The sequence below is a fragment of the Sceloporus occidentalis genome, unplaced genomic scaffold (genome assembly GCF_023333645.1).
Source record: "Sceloporus occidentalis isolate IW3139 unplaced genomic scaffold, rSceOcc1.0.p SCAF_42, whole genome shotgun sequence".
Classification (NCBI taxonomy): domain Eukaryota; kingdom Metazoa; phylum Chordata; class Lepidosauria; order Squamata; family Phrynosomatidae; genus Sceloporus; species Sceloporus occidentalis.
Genome location: NW_028317022.1, coordinates 7909299 through 7917751, shown reverse-complemented (window position 1 = coordinate 7917751; position 8453 = coordinate 7909299).

The following is an 8453-nucleotide window of genomic DNA, read 5'->3' as shown; positions in this document are numbered from 1 at the left end:
GGGCGGCCTTGCAGTTAGCGTTGCCCAGGAGACAGAACAACCTCTGGATCCACTCCCGAACTAAGTGGGCATCTAACGGGAAGCCCGTTGCCAAGGCCTCGTCGGCCATCTGGAAGGCCTGGGCCGGTAGCGTCCAGCAGCTTGTCCTGTGCCGCTCTGAGCCCCAGTTCAATACCCTTCCTAGGGTCTCTTCCAGTACGGGAAAGGAAGGTGGAGAAGGATTGGTCAAATTCCGGCGTATTCGACACTTTGGCGGGCAGGGTGGGTCTCGGGCACTCAGACCTCAGACGCTGGTGAACCTCCATGTCCAAGGGGCACCTCAGCCAGAACTTCCAAAATTCCGCAATGTGAGCGGAAGGGGTCCACTCTGCCGATCGGGGATGACGGAGAGCCTGGGGATCGAAGAGTGGGAAGGCGAGGGAGTCCGTGACCTCGAAGGGTTGGTCGGGGCCCGAGGTAGAAGGCTTGGGAGGATCCGGAGTGGCATCCTGCCCGAAGTCAGGGACAGGGGGAGAGTCAAAGTTAGAAGATCCGGTGGAGATGGAGAAAAAACCCTCAGGGACCGCCCACCATGGGCCCTAGACAGGGCACTATCAAGGTAGAGGGGGATACCCTCAAAAACAAATGAGAGGGGAGATACCCTCAATACAGAGGAAGGGGTTCACCCTGTGGCCCAGGGAGAGCCAGTGCATTAAACATGTATGATGTATCCAGGGGCAAATGTCACTAAAGAAGGGTTCACCCTCAAGTGAAGTGTTTTTTTTTTTTTGTATATCTAGCCCCATTGGGAATTGAACCACAAGCTTCAACTCTGAGAGTCACAGAACTAAACCACTAGACCAGCAGGTGGCATGGATGGGAGTGAAGCCAGCAACAGCTTTATAATAGAACCGGGACACACACAGAGAGAGATGCGGTTGGTGAACTGCACCGTGCCGCGATAGAATAAATCACGTGTCTGGTTTCCGAAACAGATTAGAAAAACGGCCGCGTGACACAGAGCGGGCGATCGCGGCGAGCAGTCGCGCGCCGCTCGACAGAAGGAAGGTAAGAAAACGACCACTTGGTCGGTTTCTGTTAGGAAAAAACCGCCGCGAGGTACAGAGCAGGCGAACGCGGCGAATCGCCGCGCTCCGCTCGACAAGAAAGGCAAGAATAAACCACGCGGTCGGTCTCCAAGAGGAAACCGGACGCGAGGTACAGAGAAGGCGATTGCGGCGAGTCGCCGCGCGCCGCTCAAAAAGACCACACGCGGGCAGGAATGTGGCCTGCACCGCAAGGGGGGGCGCACGCGGCCGTCCTCTACACAAGGACGCCGCTGCGTGGCATTAGGGAAAAACCTAGACGCGCCTTAGGGTCCGCAGGACCAACGCCAGGCCCGAGGAAGATGAAGGGAAATGAAGCGAACCACAGCGCCAAAGGAGACCCACGTGGGAGGAAGGAAGAATTGAAAAAGGATAAAAGGGGCCAAAACAGGCAAACAGATACACCAAATAGGTATCGAAACAAAGTAAAACAAGGCAATATTAGCTAAATAATATATAAAAACAACAATATAAGTACATCTAGAAAAGGAATAATATCCATAATTGGAAAGTGCTCACCTGGAGGTCAAGCAGAAAAGAAAGAGGAGGTGTTGCTGGATGCTTGGACTGTTATAGGGTCCTGTCACTTTTGATTGGTTGTTTCTTATATTTGTTGTTAACTCCTTTGCTGCTGGAGGTTATCAGTAAAGAAGGATAATGCAAAATATGAAGCCTCCTGTCTTGTGGTAAAATTACTTTTCTGTGTAACAAATGAAATTAAATAAGAATTTATAAGCATTGCAATTCATGACAATATTTTTATTGATATTTGAAATGACCACTATATCAAATGGACGTGACTTGAGCATCATCACATCCCATTGGTTCTTGTTACTGACGTGTGGTCATGATTCTGGAAAACCTGCCACTTTGTGTTTGTCTTACAACAATGAAGGCAATGCCACCTAAATTCTCTTACTAATAGCACAAGGTCTACAGGACAGGAAAGCACTGAGGCATTGTAAAGAAACTGTAATGTCAGTACCTCAACAGAATAAGGACAGCACCCCCAAGCAGCAACCCATACTGTTGGAATAAAGATACAAACATCCTCAGGCTAGCACTACCCACACCTAAACGACCCCATCAAAAGTATCATTTGTTTGGCCTGAGGACTGGTTTTCAACCATGTCTGAATAAAGGGTGTCAATCAGGGATATTGAACATTTATATTAGCAGTGTGAGACTGTAATTATTATAAGATACATACATATATATATATATATATATATATATATATATATATATAAAGTCCAAAGTGCACAATTGCACACCAACCTTAATTACTCTGCCCGGTGCCTGGTAACTGAAGCAGTAATGCATATAGATTCCAAAAATAGTTACCGGCACTCTTGGGACTTGGTTTCAATAAATCTCTCAAAGCTCTGTGTTACAAGTCAATGTTTCAGTCTTTTATTTTCAGACTTTCATCAGGACATAACAGAGACACAGCGTGTCTAACATTTATACTATGAGTAATTACTATCATTAGGAACAGAACTTACTGCACCTGAAGTGTTCACAATCACCAAGCTCGGCGTGTATCTCAACAATGTGCACATGCGCGTGATGTCATGGCAACGTATTATTCCCAAAAGTAATGTGCTATGGAATTATACTTTTTTTATTGGACTAGCATAATGGGAAGCCTGAAGCCACAATTGAGTCCGACTAATCCTTGAAATAAATAATAGAGTAAATAACACAAGCTTAACTTTTCCACTAAATGATTTCTGGGCCTTGAAAGTTTTGTCCCCTGAAGTCACTACAAATTCAGGAGGGCGTTTTATCTCTGTATAAGTAAAAATGAAATAGTTACTACTGTAAATTAAGTGCCAAGAAACAGATGACCAAACACACACCAGGACAGGCTCTGCCATACCTCCACCTAGATACACACACCAGGACAGGCTCTACCACACCGACACCCAGACACACACACCAGGACAGACTCTACCATACTGACACCCAAACACACACACCAGGACAGGCTCTGCCACACCAACTACCAAACACACACACCAGGACAGGCTCGGCCACACCAACATCCAGACACATGCACCAGAAAAGGCTCTGCCACACCAACATCCAAACACACACACACCAGGACAGGCTCTGCTACACCAACATCCAGACACACACACCAGGACAGGCTCTGTCACACCGACACCCAAACCAGGACAGGCTCTGCCACACCGACACCCAAACACACACCCCAGGACAGGCTCTGCCACACCGACACCCAAAAACACACACAACAGGACAGGCTCTGCCACAATGACACCTAAACACACACCAGGACAGGCTCTACCACACCAACACCCAGACACACACACACCAGGACAGGCTCTGAGACCCAGACACACATACACCAGGACAGGCTCTGCCACACCAACACCTAAACACCAGGACAGGCTCTGCCACACCGACACCCAAACACACACACCAGGACAGGCTCTGCCACACCGACACCCAAACACACACCGCTCTGCCACACCAACACCCAAACACACACACCATGACAGGCTCTGCTACACTGATAACCAAAATACACCAACAGCAGGACACAATCTATGACACAGACATCTACACCAGGATGGAATTTCCACACTGCATTGTTGTTGATACCCCTCTTAGTGTTTTTGCCCCTTGTGTATTGATGCCTCAGCCAGCACCCTTTTTAGTATAGATTAATGTGGTGCCCCCACACCCTTGTATGAAATCCTCCAGCCAGCACTATTTGTATTAATGCCCCCAGCGAGCCCCTCCTTTTATTATTGATTTAAGTGATGGCCCCATCACATATATGCGTCAGACATGCATTTTTAACTACATAATAAGTACTTATCACTTGAAATTGAAATATGATTTCAAAATAACAGCTGAACTGGCAGTTTCTTTAATATATTATTTATTATATATATTAATATTAGCCCCTGCCACCGATATATATATATATATATATATATATATATATATTTATATATATTAGACCCTGCTGCCTATAGAAGGTATAGATCAACACATTAACATACAAGCCAAGCTTTGCATGTATAGATCAATTGAAATTCACTTGTGAACTCAGCATTGAGGGTATAGATCAAATAAACAGAATCAGACATACACATCCTGCAGGTATACAATTATAATGTATGGAAACATAGCATTGCAGGTATAAATCAACTGCAAATCACATGTAAACTTAGCACTGAGGGTATAGATCAAATAAATACATGGAAACAGCACTGCAGGTAATGATCAACTAAATATGACATACAAACCCTGTATTTGCAGGTATACATAAATAATGTATGGAAACATAGCATAGCAGATATGGATCTATAGAATAACACAAAAACCCAGCTTTGTGGGTATAGATTAATTGGAATTCACATAAAAACATGGCATTAAAGCTATAGATAAACCCCCACTTGGTATTTAGAGCTCACACAATAAAACACACAAAACAATTACACACAGAAAGCTCAGCTGGACATAAGGCAATTGATTCAACACGGTTTTGTGTAAATAGCTTCATTCTACAATATCTTATTATTCACAATGGTTGCATAATTGAGTTATTGCATTTTTCCAGCATACCTGGAATGCATATGGGAAACTGGGGGCAAAGGCAAACTCTGTCCCCTGTTTCCCATAGGCATCTTTGTCACTAAACATGGGACTATGGGAAGCTATTTTGTGACAAAGATGCCTATGGGAAACTGGGGACATAGTTTTCTTTTGCCCCCAGTTTTCCATAGGCATCTTTGTCACTAAACATGGGACCATGGTAAGCTATTTACTGACAAAGATACCTATGGGAAACTGGGGACAGAGTTTGGCTTTTCCCCCAGTTTCCCATAGGCATCTTTGTCACTAAACATGGGACCATGGGGAGCTATTTACTGACAAATATGCCTGTAGGAAACTGGGGACATAGTTTGCCTTTGCTCCCAGTTTCCCATAGGCACCTTTGTCACTAAACATGGGACTATGGGGAGCTATTTAGTGACAAAGATACCTATGGGAAACTGGGGACAGAGTTTGCCTTTGCCCCCAGTTTCCCATAGGCATCTTTGTCACTAAACATGGGACTATGGGAAGCTATTTAGTGACAAAGATACCTATGGGAAACTGGAGACAGAGTTTGGCTTTGCCACCAGTTTCCTATAGGCATCTTTGTCACTAAACATGGGACCACGGGGAGCTATTTACTTACAAAGATGCCTATCCAAAACTGGGGACAGAGTTTGCCTTTGCCCCCAGTTTCCCATAGGCATCTTTGTCACTAAACATGGGACTATGGGAAGCTATTTAGTGACAAAGATGCCTATGGGAAACTGGGGACAGAGTTTGCCTTTGCCCCGAGTTTCCAATAGGCATCTTTGTCACTAAACATGGGACCATGGGAAGCTATTTAGTGACAAAGATGCCTATGGGAAACTGGGGGCAGAGTTTTCTTTTGCCTCCAGTTTCCCAAAGGCATCTTTGTCACTAAACATGGGACCATGGGGAGCTATTTAGTGACAAAGATGCCTATGGGGAACTGGGGATAGAGTTTCTCACCAGTTTCCCATAGCCATCTTTGTCCCAGCCTCCCACTGCCAACCATGCCCCCAGTTTGTCAACTTACCTGACTGAAGAGAAGACACGCGCCCTAACAGTGCACTCTGCTAAGTTCCCGCTGCCAACTTTCTCCACCCACTTCACTAAACGGGGCTGGCACCGCCCCACAAAGGTAATTGAGCCGTGCTGACGCGGGCCACGAATGTTATTGAGCGGCGCCGGCTGACTCAATTCAATTTCAAATCGTCAGGGGCGGCATTTTAAGAATCCACCCCAATCGATCCGAAATAGAATTGAGTCAGCTGGCCAGCGCGGCTCAATAACCTTCGCGGGTGATGGCAGCCCCGTTCAGTGAGGTGGATGAGCAAGTTTTGCAGTGATCCACGTCTAAGGAGAGCTCTCAATCCGGGACAATGATGCATTATCCCTGATTGAAACTGCCCAGGACGTGGGACATGTAGTCCCATTCAGGGACTGTCCCGGGGAATCCGGGACGTGTGGTTCCAAATTCGGCGGGGGGGCAACAGGGGGGGCAATTCCCCCCCCTTCCCCTCTGTAGCGACGCCACTGGAAGCACCTAAAAGCCTAGCTCCCAATTAGAGCCCTGTCTGGCTTATATTTTGATGGCCCAGGCTGACCGGCCTAAATTTCTACTATCTTAATCTATTTATCAGACCAGCTAACCCAGGCTCTGCAAAACCTTCCACAGACAGCATACGTACATAGGGTTTAAATGTTCAGCACCTGTGCCTGATACAGGCTTCAAGAGATTCCTTGGCCAAGTCTGTTGGTTTTGGGACCAAGTCTGTTGCTTGGAATAGGAATTTGTAGCATTGGCCCACCCTGGTCTCCAAATGCTCCAACCCAGGGACCCATCAACAGGTATCAAAAATGCACAAAACATCTCCCTAGGGCTGTACGGTGCCACAATATACATATAAATCACATATCATCCTGCTGCGTCTGAATAAAATAAACATTTTTTTTAAACTGAATGGAGTAATCTGGTCTAAAAGAAGACTGCATAGTCAATATTTCCATGCTATATCCATGCACTGATTTCTAGGTATAAGTCTAGGTAACATTGTACATTAAAGCTCATATGTCTTGAGGGTACATTGTGGATCAGGGCCAGACTGGGGATGACAAGGTGGCCCTGGCACTTTAAGGCCAGTCTCTGCCAAATGATGTAAGTGCAGCCAACAGCCGCACCCTGCAGGACCGGAACTTCCCATAAAGCTGTGGTATCTGTATGTATATTTCCCTATCTGCCACTGGCTTACTGGACATATGCCTGTTGTGCCAGATGGCCAGTGCAGGCCTGATCTGGATGCTGGAATGTCCTGAAACTTTTATATTTGATTATTGACTATGCAAATTTGATATCAATTTTATATTTTGCTGAAATGCACTTAAAAGTGTAGGAAATCACTCTTCTATAGTTCTGTAAAAACATAAGGAGTTGAAAATAGTTATCCTTGGTCTTTATAGAGTGACTTATACATACAGTGTATAATGAATGCAGGTATTACTTGCTGAGTATTTTAATTACAAAATGGATGAGAAAAAAGTGACAAATGAAATATAAAAAGCAATGATGACACACATTTTTAAAAATAGATTACGTTTAAAAAGAACGGAATTTTTGTGTTAGCATAATGATTCCCCTTGATCTTTAGAGGTCAGCTTATCAAGTTACAGCCTACAGTGACTCAAAAGATTTAAGCTCCGGTTCAGATGTTCTAATCACTGAATCAAAAGTACATCATAAATATAGGCACAGCCTGCCATTAGGTTAATGTATGTATGCGTTTCTTCATTTGAATATTCACTTCTTTTGAAAAATTAAAAGTGATCACATACCATGAAGAATTCATCCAGTCATGCAAAATTGCTTACAGATGCAGTTCTATATCAAACATACTTTTAGAACATGAAGGGTGAAGGAAAGTTCAGACTATGTGTATAAATAATAAACTAAAAGAATTATTCTTTTTTTCAAGTAAAGCAACAGTTAACAGTCATTACAAATCAACTTTATTGTACAATGTTGGCTTCCCACATTTGAATAGATTAATGACTGCCATGAATTTCAGCAGAGATGTCTTGTTTCATTGGGTGCATCTGAATCAAGCTTTAAGCCTACTGATGGCAGTAAACAGGCTTGGATATGTGTCTTATCCAGCTGTAGTATATGTAACATATGGTGGCATGCAGCCAGGGGAAATTACATTACCATGTATTTGTACACCATCATGACAGTTCCGTCCCTCAGGTTCATACATCACAATACCAGAATACTACAATTCTGATTTTCAACAGGCTCACGCAAGACTTAAAACCCTGACATCCTTGCAACTGTTATAGTTGAAGGACACCGTTGTTTTCCACTGTAACCCAAGCTAGAGACTCCCAGACCTTAGTGTGCACATGTCATCCGTGAGCGATAAGGGTACTTATGCCTAGAGAACACTGAGCAACAGCTCTAAATAAGATCACAAGCTAGCTTTTGTTTATAGTAAAAAGCCTTCTGATTTGGGCCATACTTTTCTCTGATTGCAGTCCATTACATAACAGTAGATGCCTATGTTTCCAGTTGGTTAGTCCAGCTATACTTTTAATAGAGAATGTGTTCAGACTTGCATAATGTTATAATGCATAGAAATATGTGTCCTACATACTAAAATGTCTTGGATATAAAAGATTTACTATATATACCCAACTTTACAATCACTTTACAATTTTGTCTTGTATTAAGACAAATCTTTTCCCACACTAGCAATCTAAAATGTCAGACCAGTC